Below are 26,961 nucleotides of genomic sequence, written 5' to 3' on the forward strand. Positions count from 1 at the left end.
CAGGCAAATAGAAGGAAAATATCAGCGTCCCCCTGTCTGCTCCGGTGAGTCTGTGCACAGCTGCTCCGCTCCAGTGAACAAGCCTCATGGTTGTTAGTCCTCCTGGTCTCCTCTGAATGACGTCAGTGGGTGGTGGGAAATCCTTTAGCTGTTCAAGTCCCCCAGCTGATTTTCTCCTCCGGAGTGCTTAAACACTATCAGTATCAGTGCTGGATATGGCTTGATATTGTAATGCATTACAGGGAATACCTGTAAAATAAACCCTGCGTATTTCTTGTGGAAATTTCCTCAGGGGAAATCTTTCCACGAGAAATGGAATTTCAATAATTATCATTGGGGTTCACAAACTTTTCCTCACTGTATAGGAATTGTTATGTTTGGGTAATAATAGGAATCTGTGGTATGATCCCCTGAACATTTAAATTACCGTATTGTGATATGTAAATACTATTGTCACTTTAAGTGGAACTGTATTGGATGCTAATATGTAAAATGACCAAATTATTCATTCTTTTATTGAATAATGACATAATTAAAGGTAACTCCTCCAAATGTTATTATAATAATGAAAACATATTTTTTAGAAAATATTGTTTTGAATTTACCAACTAGAAAATGTATAGGTACGGTGGTTTTAAAAAGGTTTTTAATAACGTGTAATAATGTCATTGTTAGCTCTATTTTTTATTTTATAAATAAAAGTTTTAGCAATTAGTAAGTGTATATGAAACCTTGAATAGGTGTGTAATAAAAAACTCCTGACGAAGCAGTGATTGTGAAACACGTAGAGTCAAGTCTATAGCTACTGTGAGCCACAGATCGCGAGAGAGGAGGACAGTGTGGGCGATCTACAGTATGGACGGTGTTTCCCTCGGCTGAGCGAAAGTATCATCTGCCTCCTCTAACAGGATCTTGCATGGTATTTTTACCAAAAATGCTGTTAATACCTTGCAAAGTGTGATTGCGCACATTACAGTTTTCACAGACCTTTGAAAATAGATCTGCACTCTTGGTCTTTTTTCTATCTTCCCAACCTGTTTGGAGAAAAGGTTTCTTCACGCAAACTGGATCTGTGACACAGCTGCAGCTGATTCCAGTGAGGCTGCAGGGAGCTGAAAAGTGACAAAAATCACATAGCAACTTTATTCCTATAGAAGGATTCTTTTTACTTTCATATGGTTATTCTTGTAACATTTGTATTATCTGTGCAATGAGTGGTAGAATCTAAGTACTGTCCCACACCCATATCATATCTACCAACCATTGTGGCCACCTACACTACTAGTGGAAGATGTGGCTATTTCAGAGGCAGTGTGTACACATGTTCAAATGAGAGCCCCACATTGAAAAGATTAACCGGTGCATAGCCATTGCATTGTAACTTCAGCTAGACAAGTTACTCCGGTGGGATCCTATGCCTGTGGTTCTTGTGAGGACTGTGATTATATGTTAACTGTTAAAACATTATGAAATGGTACATGATGCAGTGAGGTCGCAACAACAAAAAGTCCCGAAAATGGCTGTGCCCTTTGCCAGTTATGCCCAGTCTTTATTCCCGGCCAGGGTTGTGCCCTCAGGGAGATATGAGGGCTCTTGCGGCCTGGTTGACAGAGTAGCCCTCCATAGCTTATACAATCCTATAGACTGTTGGCAACCCTTTGCAGGAAAAAATGGGTTAAACTCCAGTAGTCACATAGGGAATAAATACAAAAAATCTAAACAAACATACGTTGTGATAAGGTTTTCTTATCTCCTCCTTCAGAGACCCAGGGTGTGTGTATCCCTGGTGCACATAGAACCGAGACTAGAGGAAGATCTAGGCTTTTAAAGCCCTCTAACTTGCCAGCTGAAACCTGGTTAATTAGCCTGCGGTCAGGCTGGGATTTAACCAGGTCACTGCTGGGCTCAGCAGCTATATAATAGAGAATACATCCTTATGCATAGTTATTAGGCATAGCAACTATGCTGCTACATTCTTCCCCTGTTTGTGTGTGGCTGGGTCTGCACATGGTGGAAGTCCAATGCTCCACTCCTTCTCAAGATGAAAATGCTAATGCCGATATTCTCTTAATAGACCTGTTCTGAATCTCAAACGAAAAGGGTTGGAGGGCGATATACCATATGGTTAACCTGGAATTAGAATCTTTTGGGAAATGTATCACTGAAGTGAAATGTACTCCCACTCAGTAGTTTCTCAATTGTCCACTTTACTGCAAGGCATTCCTTGTATTTCACCTTCCAAAGCAATAACTTCTGATTGGGAAAAAAAGCATAGGGTGTTCCACGCCCTCAAACTGTTGGGACAGAAATGCCCCTAATCCTATATCAGAGGCATCGGTCTGTACCATAGAGGGCTTATCAAAATCTGGGCTTTCAAGAGCGGGCCTTCCGACAGACACTTCATCACTTCCTCAAAGGCTTTCTAGCCTGTGCTTTCAGTCTGCCTTGCTGAAGCTGGCTCATTAATCAATCACATCTGATTCTCTGCCTTTCAATATCAAACTTTTCTCCATTTCCTTTGCTAGATGGAAAAAGCAGAATCCATTTTCCACACACTCCTCTTATACTCATGTTCTCCTCAATATGGGCCTCCATGTATTTTGCTCTACACATTATGGACTACAGTACCATAGGTAGGAAACCCACAGTTTCTAATTAACTGCTACAAAAATCATAGTTTTCACTCTCGTGTACCCCTCACGGCAACTATACGTATGTTATCAGTACAGTATCACAACTAGCGCTCATATTCAGCGCTCGTGCTGTATGATGGTGTGGATGATCCCTTTGCAGCATGTACATAAAGCGTCTCCCCAGAAACTCTCAAATCTAGGTGAACCCCCCTTAGAAAGGGGGGAAGGCACCCTGAAATACAAGATAATAAAAAATGCACAAATGCGCACCAGGGATTTGTGGAAGGTAATTTATTAAAAATACACAAAAACTGAGGAGATCCAACCCCACCTCAGAACAGCTGTGCAGCTGGACGGCTAAGTACTACCAAGGAGAACACCTGATGGTGACTAAACCCTAAGCTGCACAGTATACAAATACAGTAAAATTTATATAAAAAACATGAAAGAAAAAAACAAACATGAAAACAACCTATCAACAGATTTGTATAGAAACCGCCATAGTTGGGCACTGGCAAGGGGAAATGGACACTCACAGTGAGACAGTCAGCAGACTCGCGGTGTCTGCACAGGATCCGGATCTCAGAACCGCGGAGATGGATAAAACCGCTGCTGTCTCCTGCAGGCTCCGTCTCAGCTTACCAGCATACACGCGCAGGATGACCTGTCGTGACCTCTACGCGTTTCGTACCAAGTACTTCGTCAGGAGCACAGAAAATACATGAGATCCTACAGTATGTGATACTATTGTACAGTAGTGTACTGCATGTAAAAAAAATTCCAGTATCTACATGGTTAACATAACCTACTGAAATAGCCAACTTTTAAAATGTTTAATGTTCCCTGGTAATATTATGGGGCCCTACATATGTATAGCCTTTATCATAGAACAAATTATGGCGTGCTTTATGATAAGGTAAGTGAAATGTAAATAAAAAACAAGAACTAATTGTCTTCTCAAGCAATATAGTTTATTTGCACAAAGGTTATATAAAGTCTGAAATGTCAGATTGGATTTATATTGTACTGCACACAAGAAAACATAAAGAAATCCCATATTCATTCCTACTTCTCATTATCAGAAAACACTTTGTTGATATCATTTGTATAGAAGTAATTATGAATTGTTCAAAGGTGCTAAAACCTATATTGTTAAAAAATAAAATATATGTGAAATACTACTGTTAAATGTATAGTACAGTAGGTTGTTTCAAATATAAGGTTTCATTTGAGCTGTGCTATTCTGCAAGACACCTTGTCTCAGTCTATCTGTGCCCCTCGTTTCAGGTTCTCTCTGTACCCCCCTTGCTTCTGTCTCTCTCTATCCCTCTTTTCTCTCTCGGTCTCTCTATGCATACCTCTTGTCTCAGTGGCTCTCCCTGTCTGGTAGGGTGCCTCTAGTCACAACATGTCTCTCTGTACTTGTCCTCTCTTCTGCTTGGTCCCTCCCTGCTCCTTCTCTAATTGGTCCTTACATGTCCTGGACTACACCTTCTCCTCGGATTGGTCTTCTCTGCTATTGTCCCACTCAATAACCCCTTTGATTTGTTCTCTCCTACTCTTTCACATTTGTAATTATTCACTGAAAATAAAACTATGGTGAGGCAGAGGCAGCATCAGTGCTATCTACCGAGTGCTTGAGCACAGAGCCCCTGACATCATAGTAGTACTTTCCAAAACCGGCTTTAACTCAATATAGTCAGCCCACTGTGTTTTATGAGTAAGCAGACATCACTCTGATATTGCAGTTTCACATTAAAAAACAAAAATGAACAAATATAAACACATTATAATTCGAGATGTGCAAAAATGTTGCTGGAGTACGCAAACAAGATTAAATGTACAATTTTTTGGTATAAAAAGAAGCTAAAATCTGTACCAAAATTCACCAGGAATTAAAAGTGAATGTGCAGGCAGGCGCATGTTCATCGTGGACCAAAAAGACCACCTGAACACAGATCTCTGCACCTCAGAGGTCCATTAGCCCTGTTAGCCATTTAAAGATTTGAATAAAAGATTAAATGTACCCTAAAGCACATGTGAATGCCCTAGCATGAGACCGCGATCCATAAAAACTCTTTTACAGAAGTTCTCCAAGTTGCAAGAGTGTACCCCTCCAAACTCAGTCACAGAACCTCCAAACTCAGTCACAGAAATGGCAGAACCTCACATGCGGCCTGTGACAGGGCCTTACTCAGTTTAAAAAGGGAGCACACATAAATCCTGTCTGTAGCTAATGAGTCCATCAGAGAACCGGTTAATTGTAGCTAGAATCAATTAGCCAGTCTCCACCTGGCTCATCAAGCAGGTCTAATTGTGTGCTGCAGAAACTGCATGGGCCTCTTGAGCACAAAGTGCCTGTGCTGCTACAAGAGATTCAGAGGAACAGATAACTCTAGCACATGGGAGGTGTATTCTGACAGGGAGTGATTCCAGGGAACTACAGATGCAGGGTCCGTTATTCGAACAAATCACAGCGCCGTTTACGTGTGCGCTGCTGTACATTAGCGCGGCCAATCGCCCCAGGCACACATGTTTATCGCAGTTGCTTTGTTTGAATTTCATGGATTCTGTTTCTTTGTGTGCAATGAAATTAATGAATTGTAATGTGTGCAGTACTGTGCTACTGTGCTCCTGTGTCAATTTCAGGTGTTTAAAAACCAGAACACTAAAATGCAATTTTCTGCACTCGTGTCTACGGTTGGAAGAAATTACGTGCCGTGACGTGAGTATTCCGAGGTATAAAACGCGTGAAGTGTTCGAATAACGGCCGCTGCATCTGTAGCTCTTCTATTCCAGGACACAGCGGTCCCTTGAACCTGCCAGATGGTGCACCCCACGGACACCAACCCAGACCCCGACTGAGGGAAAGAGCCCCTGATTACTGGTACTGTACATCTCTGGACTATGGGATCAGAAGTTGTTAAAAAGCTTATCCTCCCAGCCCTGCAGATAGGGACTGGGAAGTATCAGTAAGCCCTTACAAAGGTATAGGCTGTTTGTTTTGCATGCAGATATAAAGTTGTACTGTTTAAAGCCGCGGGCTAAATAAAAGACAATGGATGTCCCAAAAGGTCCAAAACGGAGCACAGCAGTAGCAACGAGTGGGGCCACAAACCAGAAAAAGGGGTTAAAAAATAGTTTATTCCATAACAAGTGAGGGGTACAGGGTAACTCTGACGCATTTCGGTTTGTGGCCCCACTCCTTGCTACTGCTGTGCTCTGTTTTGGACCTTTTTGGGACATCCATTCAACCTACCTTGCTGACGTGAGGCACGCATCACCCAGGGACAAGCTGATGTATTGTGAGTACTTACCTGTTCACTCCATATGGTCATGTTAGTTTTGCAGGCTGTTTTATGGGGAGGGTAGGGATGTCCATTATGGTATATATCTGTCACCACCCCATAGACACCTATGCATTGTTTTTTCTGACTGGAGTTTAGACAAACAGGTTTCAAGAAAGTTTCACATAGCTCTGATTATAGCTGATTCCCAATGGGTGATTCACAAGTGAACATTATTTCACTGATGTTATGGTGTAATTGAGCCCTAATTCTGGAACTGGTTCCCTCAAACCTTACGTAAATAAAAGACAATGTTTATTTTCCCTTAGGTACGTCTCCCTGGTTATATACATCTACAGTTGTCTCCTACATGGCCGCAGTCTCTAACTTAAGCTCAGAGAAAGAAGATTCGTCCCCTGTAATCTCAACAGATTTAACCCAGTGAATTGAATGCCATCAAGTAAACTAAAAAGCTAAAGTTTCTGTTTGCCCTTGAATAGATGATACCAGTGGAACAGTCTCTTTGGTTATGACTCCGGTTGACAGAAAGGATCCATCTATGCCTTCCACCAGTGTAGGACATGTCTTCTGTCTGATGGTAAAATTGTCTTAAGTTCCCTGAATCTCAGGAGTCCATCATAGCTGCCACCCTCCCTCCCCGAGATTTCCAGCTAACCCTCTCATAATTGGAATGGAATGAGTATGTGGGACCGACCAAAAGAGATCAGCTAGGCAGATAATCAGATCACAGAGGGGAGTTCTTTACACTATCTAGTTCCAATTCCCTCTCTAGAGTTAGGCCTTTTCCATTTCCCGTGTGGCAAGATGCACTAGGCTTGTGATGGTGTCTACTATTCAAGATCACACAGAAACTTTAACTTTTTATCTTATATGTACACCACATTTTCAGGTCCTTTTAGGTATGCGTTGGTTGTGCGTCCCATAATCCTCAGATTGATTGAACGACCCTGTCTTGCCTTCCAAAACACAGCTGTGTACGTGTAACAGCGAAGGGGTACCCAGGCCATTATTAAAGGTATTTGGCCCGGCTGGGTGCCCCTGAACCAGATTGGAAATTGTAGAGTGTCAGCTCTGCAACCCAGCAAGGGTGATAATACTGCAAATATATTAAAAATAACTGTGTCTCTCCCCCCAGGGAGAAGGGGGTGAGAGTAATGCTATGTATCAACTGTATAAGCCATGTAACAGGGTCCCCTGAGTCATAGTGTGTAAGTGTAAAGTGTCAGCTCTGCAGCCCACTAATGGCTGCAATCCTGTAATTATGTTAAAACAGTCTGTGTGTGTCCCGTTAGGTATAAGGGGCACACATGTTTAAATCATGTAACAGGGTTTCCAAAGTCATATTGTAAAGGTGAAGTTTCAGCTCTGCAGCCCAGGGCCAGCTGCAGTCCTGTAAATGTATAATCAACTGTCTATGTGCGGCCTGCTAGGTACTGCTGCGGCCAAGTTTATTCGAGCATTTGCCCGTTCTTGGCCGCAGCAGTAGCCTGGCGCGCGCCCGAGAGTGACGGGCGCGCGCCGAAGCAGCGGAAGAGCGCCCTCCGATCGGGGCGCTCTCCCTACCGCTGCCGGGTCCGCCGGGTCCCCCGGAACCCCCTGCCGCTGTCCCGCGATCGCGGGACACCAGGGCTCCCTCGGGGAGCCCCTGGACGCGCGTGCAGGGGGCGCATGCTCCCGAAGACGCGTGACCGCGCGTCTATGACGCGCGGCACGCCGAGGGGCGGCCACTAGCAAGCCGGGAAATCTCCCGGCTTGCGGATCTGGCCGCAGTGCGATAAACTGTGTCGCCACTGTATAAGGGGCCCACATCATTGTATTTGATAAGTGCGTTTGCGGTGTTCCCCCCTTCCCCTGCAGTCTCCGCTTCCCCCCTGGTCCCTGTGTCAGCTCGCGGGGTGGGAGGTGGCAGCAGGTTGTTCCCACCTTCCCCCGCAGGCTCCGCTTCCCCCCCAGGTCCCCGGGTCTGCCCGCGCGGTGGGAGGTGGTAGCGAGGGGAGCGTGGTGGTGCTCGGTCGCAGACTCCTCCCCCTCCCCCCGTGAGACACTGTGTGTGTATGAGAGAAAGAGACAATGTGTGTGTATGAGAGAGAGAGACAGTGTGTGCATATGAGAGAGAGTGAGAGAGAGAGAGAGAGAGAGACAGTGTGTGTGTATGAGAGAGAGACAGTGTGTTTGTGTATGAAAGAGAGAGAGATAGTGTGTGTATGAGAGAGAGAGAGACAGACAGTGTGTGTATGGGAGAGACAGAGTGTGTGTATGAGAGAGAGAGAGACAGTGTGTGTGTGTGTGTATGTGTATGGGAGAGAGAGACAGTGTGTGTGTGCAGGATGCCAGAAGTACCCCCGTCACCACCCCATCCCGTCACCCCCCCACCCCATCTCTCGCCCCCTCTCTCTCTTGCCCTCTCTCTGTCTCGCCCTCTCTCTCTCTCGCCCTCGCCGGCTCTCGCCCTCGCCGGCTCTCGCCCTCGCCGTCTCTTGCCCTCTCCGTCTCTCTCCCTCTCTGTCTCTTGCCCTACATCTCACCCTCCCTCTCTCTGTCTCTCTCACCCTATCTCTCTCTCTCTCACCCACACTCTCTCTGTCTCACTCTCTGTCTCACACTCTCTCTGTCTCACACACTCTCTGTCTCACACACTCTCTGTCTCACACACTCTCTGTCTCACACACTCTCTGTCTCACACACTCTCTGTCTCACACACTCTCTGTCTCACACACTCTCTGTCTCACACACTCTCTGTCTCACACTCTCTCTGTCTCACACTCTCTGTGTCTCACACTCTCTGTGTCTCACACTCTGGATCTGGATATTTTATTTACCCTGCATATCTTAACTGCCCTATACCTACACTGAAATAACCTATACTGCTTTCTTCCAGATCCGACTCTCAAGCTTCACACGGGAGACATCGGAATCCCCCCTATCCCAGAAGACAGGTAGGGAACACCTCCCCTCCAATGTGTAACATTGCGGGAATGAGGGCACCTGGACATTGAGGGACTGCGGATCAGGTAAGATCACACATACACACACACACACACACACACACACACACACACACACATAAAAAGGACTAATTGTAGTATAATGTAATACAATAAATAAACTTATGTCAAAAACGAATGTTGTTCTTACTAGGAATTTATTCAATTTATTTTATTTTATTTTTTTAAAGCGGGCCTGGGGGTGGGGCTGGGGGTGGGGCTGGGGGTGTGGCCGGGGGTGGGCCTGGTTGGTGAGTAGATTTTTTTGTTCGGCGAGTAGATTTTTGGGTGATTTGTCGACCACTGCCTATAAACATATATTATCTCTTACTGGTCATGGAATGTCTTGTATATAATGAATAACCTTGCTCACTTAATGTAACAATGTATTTGTAACAATGTATCTGTCATCATAACTGTGCCCAGGACATACTTGAAAACTAGAGGTAACTCTCAATGTATTACTTCCTAGTAAAACATTTTATAAATAAATAATAATGCCCTTGTCAAATGGGAATCAAGGAATTATTCTGCTAGGAGATGTTGCTATGTGTTGCTGTTACTAAAAACAACAATTTTTTTTATTTCAATAAGTCCCATCTCCAGCAGTGTCTTCTCACGCCCCCCACCCCCCAACTCACCTAACCCGTATTATTGCTAGACTGCATAATGACCAGATTTCAGCATTGCCCCAGTACTATTAGTCTTGACTGATACCATCTCACACCATTATGATTCCCATCTGTTTACATATGTGTTGCAGAATGCTCTGGTACTGCATAACATAAATTCTTGTTTTTGTATTCTCTGCTATAAAAAATAATATAAAAAATAATATAAAAAATATCTTTCTAACTACATATTCATGTCTGGAATAAAGGAAATGTAATTTAAATGCATATTGTAATTACTATAGTGAAAGTGTATTTAAAATGTAATAGAATGATGCACATGACTCCCAATTTAGGGTATGCTAATTTGAAGATGCAAATAGGAAAAGTAATTTACTAGTAATTAAATAAAAGTTATTTTTACTTTTTGCATTTGAGACAATTTTTCGCCATTTAATCATCATTTGCTAGTACTTGCAATTAGACAGTTATCATCTTTATTCTATGATACAATTCAAATTAATTGCCTTTTTGTTTCTGGCATATTACTAAGATTATTTTGTGCATGGCTGGGAATAGCTTACACATTAATATTTAAGGCTGAAAAAGCAAAAATTTGTGGCTCCGGAGACGGTGTCTGCCAGAGTCCATGCTTCCAGATCAGACCCCTCCACAGAGATAATCCTCCGCCACCAGGGCAGCCAGAGTTGCTTTACCACAGCTTGCCCCAATGCCGGAGACACTCAATTGTCTGTAGTAATCAAGGCAAAACATTTCTCCAGCTGATGTAATGTCAGACCGTCAATACCCAAAAACAACAGGTACACTGAGTTTATCCAGACTCCGCTGACCAGGAAAGCGCCTTTGTCCTACTGATCACAAGGGTTTCCCACCTGGGCTATGGCAAAAAGGTGCCTAGAAACCCATTGAAATAATCCTAGTCTAATCTACTAGGATGGTAGTTTCACCAACCAGGAGTACTAGGAGGGACCACCCAAAAGCTGCACTCATATCTGCAGTACCTTCCACCCACTTGCAGTAACCAAAGGCTCACAGTGGGACCCATACACTTACTACAATGCCCTGGTGGTTTCTGGGATCAATGGGACTTCCGAGAATACGTGAAGGTTTCGGGTTTCCAGAAAACAGATGCAAAGTAGACAATAATACATTGCATGTAAAATAAACTACCAGGCAATTCGGGGGAACCACTGAAGATCTTACCACTCCTAGTAATCCCTTACTCACACAAGGAGTCAGTTCAACTTCAAAAACCAGCATCCCTGTCTATACTATTATTCAGTGGTTACTGGGGACAATGGGACCCAAGCCAATGCCTGGGTCACAGGGTTCCCAGTAAGCACACTAGCAAATACTGCAAAAACAAAGTATACAACAGAACACAATACAATAAACAATGTGGGCTAAAACAGTCATAGCAGCAGAGCTATTAATCAACAGATTTAATAGAGGGAAGTACAGTACACAAAAGTGTTAACATACTGTAGAGTTCAGCAACCAGTAAAAGAAAGGGGAAGGTACTAAAAGACCTACAATTTCAAGAGCAATTACAGTCTGTGGGGGAGGAAAGGGATACCTGGGTCCAGTGTTGAGGCAGGTGGGTCATTGCATAGTCCAGAGTATCTAAGGTAAGACCCACAGCAAAGTTAATTGATTCTCCAAGTAAATCTGAGGGCTAGGAGTTGCATCTGGCCCATTAAACAATGTTAACCCTATTACTGTATAGTCTATGGGGCTGCAGCCACACCAATTGGAAGAGAGTGGGCATACATTTACAGCCAATGAGAATAGGCCATGTCATGGACCTGTCATAGGGTATGTCATTGCCCCTCTGGCTAGCAAGCTAAATCAACGACAGTGGGCGGGCAACTTTTCAACAAAGGAATCTCTCCCAGTGCGGGAAAACTCATGTCTGCGCAGGGAGAGGGGATGTGAGGGACGTGGGGATACTGGGGCTATTTGCTCTGGCCAACTGATTCAGGGTGACCCTAGACAGAGTGGCACTTGCCACTTTAACCAAGGACCCTCCACATGGCTGCTTCTCCCTGCTGGGTCACCACCACGGACCTACTATCTATATCACCACGTATATTTGGCACATTAGTTGTAAGTAAGTCATCCTCATACTCCCCCAATAAATCATTTAAATCATTGAGATCCTGAATGTAACAAGCATCTCTAAAGGTGGAACCTTCATCTTCTTCCTCGCGAGCTCCCAGGTCGCCCCCAATAGCATAATTTTCAATAGTCTGATTAAGCTCTTCATCATTAGACAATTGGACGCTTATTTCTTGAACCCTTTCACCATCATCTGCTGGTACAGTATATCATGTCTCTGAAAGAAAGACTTTAACGTTAGTTTGCCTACAAACTTATGAATATCAATGCGGTGTTGAACAAGTCAAAATCCATTGTTGGGGCATATTAGAGCCCCTTGCTTAATAATGATATTTCTGAGGATGATAAATCTTGGTCTGATATGTTAATTAAATTAGTAAAATCCTCAACTATTGCTTCTTCCACTTTGTTGGCATCGGCATCCATCTCTTCTTCTTTCCCATTCTGGTTCTTTTTGGATTTTTTGGAAGAGAGGGAAGTTTTTTGTTGCCGTTTTGAAAACTTTTGATTATCTGAAGAGGTATCATGAAAGGATCTATAACCCCCTGTTGCAGTGGTGTGCTGTCTTGTAACTTCAGTAGGAACATGAGATTGGTAACCTGACCTTTCTATTTGAGAAAAAGAAACAGAATGGGACAGATTCTCCACATCAGAGATGTCCGAATCCCCACTTGGCTGCTCATTATTTCTGTTTTTTAAGATAGATTTGTGTGGTGTTGACCTAAATATATTTTCCCTCGCGGGACTTTTTTGGGGACCTTGATATGAACGATCTCTATTAGAAATAATTCTCTGCCAATTAAAAATCTGTTTTTTTCATAATCCATGCAATCTCTGTCATATTTCTTTGCTTTTTAGCCATAATGTCTTTTTAAATTTGTCAATAGTGTCAGATAATATCTTATCAAAATTCTTATAGCCTTGTTGTTCTTGGAACTGTTGTAACTGTGTTTGTAATTCCTTCACTTGTGTATGCAAAACCTTTCTTTCACTTTTTGTTCTACAATTAGTTCCATTAGTTTGAAAGAACACTGATCCAAGGTGGTGATCCATTGTTGCTCAAAGATTGGATCTAAAAACCCAAATATGGGTTTAAAATCCACATTTATGGATTAATTCGTAGTCACCTGGGTATTCTTTTTTATTATATATATATATATATATATATATAATTTTCCAGGGAGACTATGTCCACCAAACTCTTGTGTTTTGAACTTTTCTAACCTCTGAAAATGTGTCTTAAAGGTCAGAAATATCCCTAGAATCAATGTCCACAAAATGTTCAAAAACCTGCAGTGCTCTCTTTTTCCTTGATGAATCATCAAAACAATTAAATGCATATATTGCCGGTTAATCCTGCGACAATGCAATTTCTTCCATATCCGACTTTTATAAAAAATGAATTTAAGATAATCCACAGATAGAAAAACTGATGAATACATTTAATACAAATATACTGTATGTATTATATATATATATATATATATATATATATATATATATATATATATATTTTATTTTTTTTTAATTTTTTTTTCCTTGCCATTAAGCTATGGAAATTGGAAACCTTGATAAAGGGCATTTTTGCCTGAAACTAGTTGGTGGACCCCTGCTGTGGCCTAGGGGGGACCCTTTTGTCCACTTTTTATGTAATAAATCTATTTTTTGTTGCTTAAAACCGTGAGCCTCCTTCTGTTACTTTGGGCAGTGCACTGCCTTATTTTTCTACTTGTTCCTGCCATCACCTGGGAGATTGCACGCCTATGAAGATTCTGAGATTGGATATTCCAGGAGAAACTGAGTGAGTTCACTTTGTTGGTCGCTGTACCCCTTTTTTCTCTGATATATGGGACGTTGGTCTGTACTATTTATTTATGGTGCCACTGGCATTAGGTACTAGTCCCCTAACCTTATTAGGGCTTCGTTATGCTATATGCTTACATTGAAGGAGTTTATCCTAAACCTCAGTTTATTATGCCAAACAGGACTTGTTTTTTCTGATGCACTGGCTTTCTACACAATAAGGGAATATCAGAATCATGTCATCAATAGTGATCATATACATAACTCATAAATATGACTCTAGTATGGAGTGGGTATAGTATTGAGTGATGAGTGAGCAACCAGTCAGTTATACATATTGCATCTCCTGAAGGGAACAATGAAAAATACTGGTCTTCACCTTGATGTAATCTCATTGGAAAAAACATAACAGATACTGGAACTCATAATAGTCCATAACGAACAATATTTCATTTCTTGAATGAGATCTTACCCACTCCTTGAGCCTCAATGAGTCTCTGGTGGTGTGTCCAGCCGCTGATAGAGAAGTTCATGTAGTAAAAAAAAAGGAGAAAGAAGAGCACTGCCCGTGAGTCAGGTGATATAGAAGTAAAAAATTATTTATTCAATACAAAACATCACCCAAAGGAGGTGTAAGGCCTCCTACGGGTTTCAGACACGAATGCCCTTTAACAAAGAAGTATGGGGTAAAAGTGCCAGGGACTTTCTATACAGTATATACCTACTACAACCAAACAATGCAATTTTATTTTCGCGGCAAAAAAACGTGCTTGTGTATGACCCATCGCGCGCGCTCGTACATGCATAATTGCGTACGTTATCTCTCACCTGCGCACAGCACCCCCTATGCCAGCATGTGCACAGATGAGACACAACCCTAATAGCATATTTGCTGTACCAACGGCAGCCCTCTGTGCTCCTCCCCCCCACGCCAAAGCCCACAATGAGCAACATGAAACAAGGGGCGGCGCATCAGCCAATTAGGAGCCAATGTCGAAGCGCCAACCACTTTTTACCATGGTAACCAGAGCCAGGCAGAGGATACAGAAGCAAACCGCCCCCATCACGATGTAATTCTCCATGAGAAACATGGCAAGTGGTAGTGCATCAGCGAATCACAAAGCAATGCTGCTGCACCAACCCCCTTTGCCATAGTAACCCATCAGCAACAACAAAGCACTAAAAAGAATGGAAAACATCATAATGGCATTTAATCAATATTGATTGATATACACATAACTGGGTCCCTGTGACCAACACCCCCACTATATCAAAAACACACAAAACACACATCACATCCTCTGTGTGACTATTATGTATCTTAATATTTAATTAGCACAACACACAAAAGGATGGAGAATAAAAATAGACATATATAATGATTAAAACAAAAAAGTAGAATAATTTTTATATATAATACAATTCTACTGTCAATGAAATTCTCCTCCCCAGGGTGAAAATAAAAAGCAAGATACCGGATAATGCAGGCCCACTCTATAACACTCTGGATTTATGAAAGAATAAAAATCCTATTGATGTTTTTGACCCAGAATTGCCCCTCTTTAGCCTTGATACATATGGGCCTTTATGCTTTATTGATTATTTAATATCTACTTCTACAGTACTTATACTGCATCAGTTAATTTGATGACTATCATATCCTTATTAGTGATTCATTACATTTTGTCAATACGTATTGTAAGGGACTTCGTCTTTTTTTAGCATTTTTATTATTTCAATCATTAATAAAATATGCTAAGAAAATAGACAGGTATATTCACAAAACTTGAATAAAATAGTTAATATTGATCAATATTGCAAAGAAGGAAGGATCAACAGTACAGTATTTCTGATTTATCAGTCATCGTCATAATATATTATATATATATGCAGTATATTATATATATTATATATATGTATGTATGTATGTATGTATATATATATATATCTACACTGTATATATATATATATATATATATATATATATATATATATATATACCCTATTTCCTCGATTCTAAGACGCCATCGATTCTAAGACGCACCCTTGATTTAATAAAAAAAATTGGGGGAAAAAAACCCACTATAATAAATGTGCAGATTTTTTTTTTTTTTTTGAGAGAGAGAGAAGAGAGAGGGAGGGAAGAGAGAGAGGGAAGAGAGAGGCAGGGGGGAAGAGAGAGAGGGAAGAGAGAGGGAGAGAGGGAAGAGAGAGGGAGAGAGGGAGGGGAGGGAAGAGAGAGGGAGGGGGAGGGAGGGAAGAGAGAGGGAGGGGAGGGAAGAGAGAGAGGGAGGGGAGGGAAGAGAGAGAGAGAGGGGGAGAGAGAGGGAGGGGGGGAGAGAGAGGGAGGGGGGGAGAGAGAGGGAGGGGGGGGAGAGAGAGGGAGGGGGGAGAGAGAGGGAGGGGGGGAAGAGAGAGGGAGGGGGGGAAGAGAGAGGGAGGGGGGGAAGAGAGAGGGAGGGGGGGAAGAGAGAGGGAGGGGGGGAAGAGAGAGGGAGGGGGGGGAAGAGAGAGGGAGGGGGGAAGAGAGAGGGAGGGGGGGAAGAGAGAGGGAGGGGGGGGAGAGAGAGGGAGAGGGGGAAGAGAGAGGGAGGGGGGAAGAGAGAGGGAGGGGGGGAGAGAGAGGGAGGGGGGAAGAGAGAGGGAGGGGGGGGAGAGAGAGGGAGGGGGGGAAGAGAGAGGGAGGGGGGAAGAGAGAGGGAGGGGGGGAAGAGAGAGGGAGGGGGGAAGAGAGAGGGAGGGGGGAAGAGAGAGAGAGAGGGGGAAGAGAGGGAGAGAGAGGGGGAAGAGAGGGGGAAGAGAGGGAGAGAGAGGGGGAAGAGAGGGAGAGAGATAGTTGGGGGAAAGAGAGAGGGAGAGAGATAGTTGGGGGAAAGAGAGAGGGAGAGAGATAGTTGGGGGGAAGAGGGGGAGAGTTGGGGGAAGAGAGGGAGAGTTGGGGGAAGAGAGGGAGAGTTGGGGAGAAGAGAGGGAGAGTTGGGGGGAAGAGAGGGAGAGTTGGGGGGGAAGAGAGGGAGAGTTGGGGGGGAAGAGAGAGAGTGTGGGGGAAGAGAGGGAGAGTCGGGGGAAGAGAGGGAGAGTTGGGGGGAAGAGAGGGAGAGAGAGGGGAAGAGAGGGAGAGAGAGGGAGAGAGAGGGGAAGAGAGGGAGAGAGAGGGGAAGAGAGGGAGAGAGAGGGGGAAGAGAGGGAGAGAGAGGGGGAAGAGAGGGGGAAGAGAGGGAGAGAGAGGGGGAAGAGAGGGAGAGAGAGGGGGAAGAGATGGGGGGAGAGGGGGAAGAGAGGGAGAGAGAGGAGGGAGAGAGGGAGAGAGAGGGGGGAGAGAGAGAGAGAGTTGGGGGAAAGAGAGAGGGAGTTGGGGGAAGAGAGAGGGAGAGTTGGGGGGAAGAGAGGGAGAGTTGGGGGGAAGAGAGGGAGAGTTGGGGGGAAGAGAGGGAGAGTTGGGGGGAAGAGAGGGAGAGTTGGGGGGAAGAGAGGGAGAGTTGGGGGGGAAGAGGGAGAGTTGGGGGGAAGAGAGGGAGAGAGAGGGGGTAAGAGAGAGAGGGGGCGTAAGAGAGAGAGGGGAGAGAGGGGGAAGGGGGGAGAGGGGAGAGGGGGGGGAAGAGGGGAGGGAGGGAGAGGGGGGGAAAGAGGGGAGGGAGGAGAGGGGGGAGAGAGAGGGGAGAGGGGGGGGAGGGAGAGATGGGGAAAGTGGGGAGAGAGGGGAATGGGGGGAGGAGGGGAATGGGAGAGAATGGAGAGAAGGGGGAGAGAGATTGGAGGGAAGGGGAGAGAATGAAAGGTCACACACACACACACACACACACACACACACACACACACACACACACACACACACACACACACACACACACACACACACAGAGACATACACACACACACAGAGACACACACATACTGTACAAAGAGAGAGAAAAACACACAGAGACAGAGACAGACACGGGGTGGGGGTGGCTTGGTGTGCCGGCAGCACAGCTGTGAATAGCAGAGGCAGACGGAGGGCTTGTGGGGCATGCAGCAGCCACACACTGCTGAATGAATCTCTCCTGTGTGGGACAGTACTTCCAACATGCAGCGCGGGGGAGGAGGGGGGCTTGTGGTGCATGCAGCCAAACATACACTGCTCCTTTGGGGACTAGCACTTGGAGCAAGGGGGAGGGGTGGATTGTGGTGCCGCCAGCACAGCTGTTAGTAGCAGAGCCAGACAGAGGGCTTTTGGGGCATGCAGCCACACACTGCTGAATCAATCTCTCCTGTGTGGGGGCGGTAATTCCAGCAAGGGGGGGGGGGGGGGAAGCGCGCGGGGCATGCAGCCGAACATACACTGCTCCTTTGGGGACCGGCACTTTGAGCAAGCTAGGGGGAGCGCGGGGCATGCAGCCGAACATACACTGCTCCTTTGGGGACCGGCACTTGGAGGGAGGGGGGGTTTGGTGGCGAGTCGCGGGACATACAGCAGGACACACTGCTCCTTCTGTGTGGGGGGGGGGGGGTGGCAGAAACGCAGGGCAAATGCTGAAAGCTGCTGTGGCTTCTTCTGCAGCGCCCCCTGGCTGTTTTTTTTTGTGTGTTTTTTTCAATACATCTATTCTAGGACGCAGTCCCTATTTCAGCCACGTGAAAAAGGGAAAAAAAGTGCGTCTTAGACTCGAGGAAATACGGTAATATATAAATATCTACACACTGTATATATATATTTATATATATATATACATATAGAGGTATCAGTACCGTGTTAGCCGAGCTTCAATAATCAAAAAATAAATAGATGATACCGTTCTGTGGCTAACGAAATGCTTTTATTTGTGCGAGCTTTCGAGATACACTGATCTCTTCTTCCGGCGATGTTACAATGAATGAAGCAAAAGGTATACTTAAAAACAGTGTCTCTTGGAATGTTATCTGTGCTGTTCCTTCCCCCGGTGTGGATGTGTTTTATGGCAAGAGGTGTCAAAAGGTTACTGAAAGCAAGTGAAGAAAGAGTGTGTATGTGTATCAGTGTGAATAAAAATGAATGGAGAGCCCACAGTATATACAGTGCTTTACACAAGGTGTGTGTGGAGTGGGAGTGGATATAAATGGTGTGGGTGGGTGTGGAAATGTGAGAGTTTGTAGCACAACTAAAAGTGTGTGTGGATACTTAGTGGTCCCTATTGGTGTGTAGGGATGGAAAAACAAGGAGTATTAGTATGTGTGAGAGACAGCTGTGTGTGCATACATATAGCACAGTATGTACAGACATGGCCTTTAGCGCTCATGGGACTTTTAGTTGTGCTACAAACTCTCACATTTCCACACCCACCCACACCATTTATATATGTATCTCCAGTTCTGGAGGTCGCAGAGAGTTGATATTTGGCCAATGTGTGGAGTCACTGTAGGCATTAAGAACTGGCAAATTTCGACCCACTGAGCCCACCAGAATGGAACTTATTAATATGTGTAGATATTAAGTATGTATGGTATTTTGGATCTGCTCTGAAAATGCAGACCATCTGCTATGCTAATAGGTCATGAAGGGCAGCCGGCTGATTGAGCTTAAGCACTGTGATCAAAAGTTAACTGCCTGGATTGTTTACACTAAGAACTAATCAACAGACCAGTACTAATCAACAGACTCTGCACTCTAATTGTTACCTGAGGGTGGAGAATCATCAAACTGGAGTGGTTTGTAAGTGTTATATCTACACCTACAAACAATGCAGATACTTCATTTGGTAAACTGGTCGTCGCCCATGATTTAATTATGGGGCTACCCATAGAGTCCCATGTACACATGGGCTAATTAGCTGGGGGGCATGGGTTAATCTGTGTCTCCACGTTAGGGATTGGATACAGATAATTGTTCACCAATAGTCTGTATTCAATGTTAAGAATAGGGTTATACAGGTATATAAACTGTGTCCACCCTACAGTTGGAGTTGTGCTTCTGAATGTCACCGGATTGCTGGAGAATTGCTAGCTGATACTTCTCCATCCCCCAACCCTAAGTAAGTGTTACCTTTTTGTCTGTTAATTGTACTATATTGCTGTGTTCACCTTTTTTAAGGAATAAATATATTTTATTATATCTAAGCCTCGTTCAGTTCAACCCAGATATTTGGTGTTTATTATATCTTGTCATAAGCTACCGTGACAGGTTCCTCAGACGCAACCACATCATAAAGTATGGACGACCCTTGGGGAGTAACCAAACCCTTCTGTATGTCAAACCACCTTTTTCTTAATTCTTCTAGGCGCACCTCATCTGAGTATTCGCCCTCATCCCACCAGTGGTCCACTATGTCACTTCTAATTAATATGAACCGCGTATGGTCCAACCAGGCCTCATACCCCTCAAACATGGGAGCCCACCATCTGGTCTCTTTCTCCACTACCTGTTCTTTCACTGTAACTGGCATGTCACCCTCCTCTAGTTCTCCCCCAGAAGACACTCCCGATGTCCCTGTGGACCTAGAATTGGACCCAAGGCGTTTAGGCCTACATTTTATATTAGCATTACAATCCACAGCACTCGTTCTTGAAGATACATTAGCAGCGATAATTTCCTGCCCCGATCCCTCATCAGAGGTAAAACACTCGCCCCAGTCCAGATTTGACCTAGTCCGTTCCTCGGAAGTATCCCGGGACTCCCCAGACAACCCTTGGCTCGATAGGGACCCGGATGAGGAGGTGACAGGGGCAGGGGTTTGGGCCATGGCCGAGGGCAGAACAAAAGGGGACTCGTGCTGCCGATGCGGCATTACAATCCGCAACTTCACAATACTTCGACTGGAACCAGCGGGTTGCAGTTCCTTCTCTCCCATCTCCTGATTCCCAGGCTTCCGCAGGGCCTGCCAGCTCTTGCTCTTTGCTGCTCCAGCCGTTCGGGTAGAGCACAGCGGTCGCGAGGGCACGGCCATCTTCCAACCGGTTCCGCTGTGTCCGCCGGAAGTGATGTCATCTATCTCGTGGGACGAGGTGCCGCCACCTTGGGTTGGGCTCCCCACCGGAAACTCTTCCTCCACAACGACATCCACCGCCGGAAGTGATGGTTCTTCTCGCCGCTCCGCTCGGGCCTTGGCTGGGCCTTCCTTCGCCGTCACCACCATCGGCGCCTGTGGAGGGTAAGGGGATGTCTCACCGCTCCATCGGCTCGTGATGGGGTCTTCTCCGCCTGCCACGCTGAGAGTCACCGCGGCCGCAGGACTCATCCTCTCTGGTCGCATCAGCGCAGGTGCTCACGGATTCTCAGGGTTCGGCTCCGCCACTTCGCAGGTAAGTGCTGGTTCTTTTTCAGCACCGCTGTAGTGGTCCGCCGGCAGGTGCATCACCACGATGTCGGGCTTGCTTGCTCATCCAACGAGGCAGATTCGGATGCGGGCAAGGTACCTCCGCAGGGGACCGACAGCGAGGTTCCGGGTACTCGCTGCGGTTGCAGGCCCCAGTTTCTTTCGGCTCGGTAGCAATCATCACCAATGATCCCCATTCTCCAGGATCAGTTTTCTCTGTCTTGATCTTGGGTGAGGCACCAGCCGTCAGCTTGGCTGTCTCTCCTCCCACCTCCACGGTCTGCCCAGGCACGAAGGCTGAACGGCCCACAGATAATTCTCCGCCTGGCTTCTCCGCCTGGCAATCGTCACTGCATGCACAGGCATCGCAAGGTTTCGGTATCACCCGCCTTTATTACCAGGAAGCCTCCTGGCAATGAGTAGGGGTGTGCTGAAATGTCCATCTCAGTCTTTATGGTACTGGTTATAGGGGACACTTTGCACAGTGGTCTTGCCTGTTCACCAGCTCCTCGCAACTGAAGGGCAGGAAACGCACATCCAGCTCCTCCCTCAGCCCACTCAGTTCGTAATTGGCAGATGTAGGGACCCCTCACCCTGGTGGATATTAAGGGAGGGTCCCACAGGTTCACTTGATGACCCATGCTTGGCGCTGAGCCTGTCAAAGTCCAGGAGAGGAAGACCACAGCATTCGCGCCACTACCCCCAGCAGGATGGGGTTCTTTAGTTGGCGCCAATCCCGGCCAACTCCTTGCAATCTTAGCATTTGCAGAATTTTCTTCAATCGGCCCAAGCGGTCTCCCAGGGAAGTGGGAACCGCCATCTTGGTTTGCACGGCCATTCACTATAGCAACCGAGGTAGTAACTTGTCTAGGGATCACCGTCTGGCAATCAGGTTCTCCATCCACACCGCACATAACAACAATGTCCTCAACACTGTCCTCCAGGGTAGCACCCCGAGATCCTAGGCAGGACAAAAACGGTGCGGCCACAGCTGTGGTGCCACTCCATAACATACTTGCAAAAGTCCCTTCTGCAGCTCGCTCCTCTGTGGTATACACACCACGTGCGTTCTCTCCATCAGGCGCTGGCCGCCATCTTTGATTCTCCGCACCGCGCGGAACTTCACCTCTTGCGTTCGCCATCTTTACTTGGTAATTGCGCTCGCACATGGGGCTCCTCTCTGCTGGGCAGCTGCAATAAAGATGCCAGTGCACCACCTACATGTATCTAATGTATGTTTGACCATGTTACTACCTCAGGCTAGGCTCACTCTCTCTGTGTATGCTGTGTCTACCTTCCTCCAGTATGTGCTCTGTGGTAAGTGTTCTGGTTACTGGCTAGAGTACTCTGGCTTCTACCATGCAGTACTAGGGCATCAACCTCTCTTGGCTACCTCTAGCGCAGATCCTCTCCAGAATTTCTGACCCGAGTTATCCAGGCTATCCCTTCAGGCATCCTACGACTAGCCGCCTCACGGTGACTAGGACAGCTATAGCCCTGTCTCCAGACCCACTTTACTCCTCTCAGGGCTTCTAGGGAGTGCTATGCGATGTCGCCACAACCTTCCTGACTACCCCTAGGTCCCATCCCATACACAGCACTGACTGGCAGCATACACTCTCCCTGTTTCCTAGTGTGCCTAGCAAAAGCCTGTCCTGTTGATACAGTATCTAAGCAGCGCCTCCAAAAATGTAACGGTTCTAGGTCCCCCACCCAATCTCAGATTGGCCCTTGTGGTCTAATCAGCCTCCATTACATGTCTGTGTGATGTGGTGCACCTGCTGGTAACAGGACGCCCGAGTCTCCCGCTGGATGTTATGGGGAATATCACCATGACAGGCGTCTGAGGTAGTGTTCTGAGTCCTACTCACATTTGATGCAGCGCCTCCACCCCATCAGGATCCCTACGGCAGCAGGGGGAAGTATCTGATGGGGAACTCCTTCTTGGTGCATCCTTCTGCTGAATAACTCCACACTCACACAGAAGGGATCTTTTGAACCAGGGCATCTTTAATATCATCTCCTCTGGCAGACTGCCCCTCATCACGGCCGACACTTAGCCGCTCAATTCATTGAGGTACTCCATGCAGAAGATTCCTCCTCTATTAATTGAGTTGTTCTCCACCTCTCCCCTAAGGGAGACTACCACCTGTGCCAGGTCCCTGGACACAGTGTGTAATCGCTTGCACTCTGACAGACAGACTTGAACTGCTGCAGACACTTCACTTAGGAACATAACACACAACCAGACCGACTAACTTTAGGCAGTTCTATGTCTTATATAGACTCCAGAAACAGACCCACCTTTGTGTCACTAACAGTGGACACAAAGCATGTTGTCACTTCCTTTGTTACATATGACACTTCACCAGGGTTTGAGGGTAAACCTTCATGATTGTTACTGGCAACCCTGCCTACTTACCAGAATTACTGCCAGCATGAGAAAGATATGTACACCATTTTTACACATGGCTACATATATATATATATATATATATATATATATATATATATATATATATATAAATAAAACATTGGTAACATACCTCTATTACCAGAAATTACAGTATATCATAAATATATTTTTAAAATAAATTTTACATTTGCTAAAAACCCCAGTGTCATTCAGACTGTTAAAGAATGCATATCACATACTGGTGTCACAGAAGATGTTACAAAATGTGTTTCATACTAGCATTGGAAATCTTGGGAGTCTGCAAGCCTCTATGAACTTAAACTATGTTTCAAATGGGTGAAGATCAAATTGCAATCCAATCTCTTTAAGGTAGCCACAGATGTAGAGGTGCAGCGCACAGCGATAAACTGGATCCACGGGACAGCAGCAGTATAATGAAAATAAAAGTTCTTTATTGAGAAGTCATGGTGCAGACAGGTATGGGTGCAGGAAAAAACCTCTGTCTCTAACGCGTTTCACGCCTTGCTGGCGCTTCGTCGGAGAGTACAGTGTGGTGTGCTGTGGTTGCCCTCTTATAGAGATCCCAATTATCATAATTTGAGACCTCCGTGTAAAATTTGTAAACCGGAAGTGACGCGACTCACTTGGTATACCGGAAGTGACGTATCGCGATATGCGAGTCACTGTTATTTGCCGGCTGGGTATGGTATTAGATAGCGCGTCTTCTAACCTCATGGGGAGGGGTTATCTGGGAGTGTGGAGGTAAAGCAAAGCCAAATCTATCCGTATTTAGGTGTATACTAAACCGGAAATGACGTGTCGCTATGGCACATACTTTTAAACCGGAAATGACATATCGCTATGATGCCCATGACAATGATTTGTTTACATAATAAATATGTGGTCATGGCAACCCGTGGATTAACCCTGGGGTGAAGACTTTATGCAAATGAGGGAAAGCACAGCACAGATATCTTTGCTGAATAGTTAATAACTCATTTCAAGCAAGATATATTAAAAACAATAGTCAACATTTACAATCCTATCAGAGGACATCAATAGATATTAATGAAAATAAAATGCAGTAATTATGATACTTGGTATGACACAGAACTAGATTAGAGAGGGAACAATATATAGTACATTCTATTGGTCAAGTTCAGAGAGATACAAAGAGATAACCATATAACTTGTGATACACAAAATTATAAAAATATGTATAATATAATATATACATGACCTGATATTAATAATACCAATAATTTTATTGCAAAAAATGTTTCAATTCCCAATCGGTATTTATACCCCCGGGTGCAAGAGACCCGAGGGTATAAATCCAAAACATTTCTCTCTGATTCAGAGTCAATTCTCTATTGCCTCCCCTAATGTGTTTGGGGATATGTTCCAATGCATGGAATGTGAAAGTTTCTAACGAGCCTTGTGGGCATTCATGAAAATGTTTTGCTACCGGTAATTCTATATGATTCTTTTTAATAGAGCGTATGTGCTCAGAAATTCTAATCTTTAACGGACGAATTGTCCTTCCGATGTACACTTTACCACATTGACAATTTATTTTATACACCACATAATTTGTATTACATGTCATGAAATGATTAATTTTATATTTCTGTCCTGTATGTTTATTGGTAATTTCTGACAAAGGGGTGACATACTTACAGTATACACAATTCCCACATTTATGGAAACCTTTGGGTAATTTTGTGTCTCTGGATTCTAGGGCAAATAAACTCGGTGATAGGTGATAACCTATAGTTTTCGCCTTTTTATAGACAAATCTTGGTGTACTAGACACATATTTATTAAGGTCTTTGTCTAATTGTAGAACCTTCCAATGTTTGTCTACTATTTGCTTAATACATTTTGCCTGATTACTGTATGTTGTGATAAAGAGTGGTGTTCCTGAATCTCGTTCCTGTGGTCTATTGTGTTTGTGTTTGTCTGGAAATTTCTTTAGTAGATGTTCTCGCTCTGTGTTAAGCGCTCTGTTGAACGCAGATTGAATATGTTCCTCAGGGTAGCCTCGGTTTCTAAATCTCTCACTCAATATCTCAGATTCTTCCAAGAAGGTTTCCTCAGTAGAGCAAATCCTTCTTAGTCTGAGATATTGTCCGATTGGTATACCGCGTAAAAGTGGTTTCGGATTACTGCTATTGGCCCTGAGGAGAGAATTGCGGGCATTGGTTTTGCGAAACAGGTTTGTCTGTACCGTGCAATCAGTATCAACATATAAATTGATGTCTAAATAATTGATATGATTGATGTGAATTGATGATGTAAATTTTAAATTATATGTATTGTTATTCAGATAAAGAATAAATTCCTGTAGTGTAGAGTAGTCTCCCCTCCATATCAAAATAAGGTCGTCAATGTACCGACGATAGAAAATAATATTGTTACGAAACGGGTTGGTGACACCAAAAATGTGAATGTTTTCCCAAAATCCCATGTATAAGTTCGCGTAGGAAGGTGCAAAGGAGGTCCCCATAGCCGTGCCTTGTTTTTGAAGAAAAAAGTGGTGATTGAACAAAAAATAATTGTGTTGTAGAAGGAAGATAATACAATCTAATAAAAATGTGATTTGGGGCGTGTGTAAATTGGAAGTGTTAAGAAAGTGAGTGACTGCTTGGATACCTAATTCGTGTCTAATAATTGTGTATAAAGATGTCACGTCTAATGTGATCCAAAAATAATTGTGACACCACGTGATTTCATTTAACATTGTGATCAGGTGAGTGGAATCTCTGAGATAGGAGGGGAGTGCTCTCACTAGAGGTTGTAAAAAAACATCAACATATCTCGATATACCATCTCCCAAAGATCCAATGCTGGAGATAATTGGTCTCCCTGGTGGATTATCCAGAGATTTGTGGATCTTTGGGAGATGGTGAAATATCGGTATGGTTGGAGAGCGATTGCACAAATACTGACATTCCTGAGTCGTTAATACCCGCAATTCTTTGCCTAGATCAATAAGGGTATTCAATTCAGATAGATACATAGTGGTACAACGAAACATAAGACCTGACAACCTCACTAAAAATGAACGAAACACACTACAAAAACTAAAAACCAATAATGAGATTATTATAAAAAACGCCGATAAAGGCGGAGCTATTGTAGTGATGTCCAAAGACCAATACTTGAAAGAAGCCATGAGGCAACTCAATGATAGGGTCTGTTACCTTAAGTTGGAGAAGGATCCCACCACTATGTATCTATCTGAATTGAATACCCTTATTGATCTAGGCAAAGAATTGCGGGTATTAACGACTCAGGAATGTCAGTATTTGTGCAATCGCTCTCCAACCATACCGATATTTCACCATCTCCCAAAGATCCACAAATCTCTGGATAATCCACCAGGGAGACCAATTATCTCCAGCATTGGATCTTTGGGATATGGTATATCGAGATATGTTGATGTTTTTTTACAACCTCTAGTGAGAGCACTCCCCTCCTATCTCAGAGATTCCACTCACCTGATCACAATGTTAAATGAAATCACGTGGTGTCACAATTATTTTTGGATCACATTAGACGTGACATCTTTATACACAATTATTAGACACGAATTAGGTATCCAAGCAGTCACTCACTTTCTTAACACTTCCAATTTACACACGCCCCAAATCACATTTTTATTAGATTGTATTATCTTCCTTCTACAACACAATTATTTTTTGTTCAATCACCACTTTTTTCTTCAAAAACAAGGCACGGCTATGGGGACCTCCTTTGCACCTTCCTACGCGAACTTATACATGGGATTTTGGGA

The sequence above is a fragment of the Ascaphus truei genome, chromosome 4 (assembly GCF_040206685.1).
Source record: "Ascaphus truei isolate aAscTru1 chromosome 4, aAscTru1.hap1, whole genome shotgun sequence".
NCBI lineage: Eukaryota > Metazoa > Chordata > Amphibia > Anura > Ascaphidae > Ascaphus > Ascaphus truei.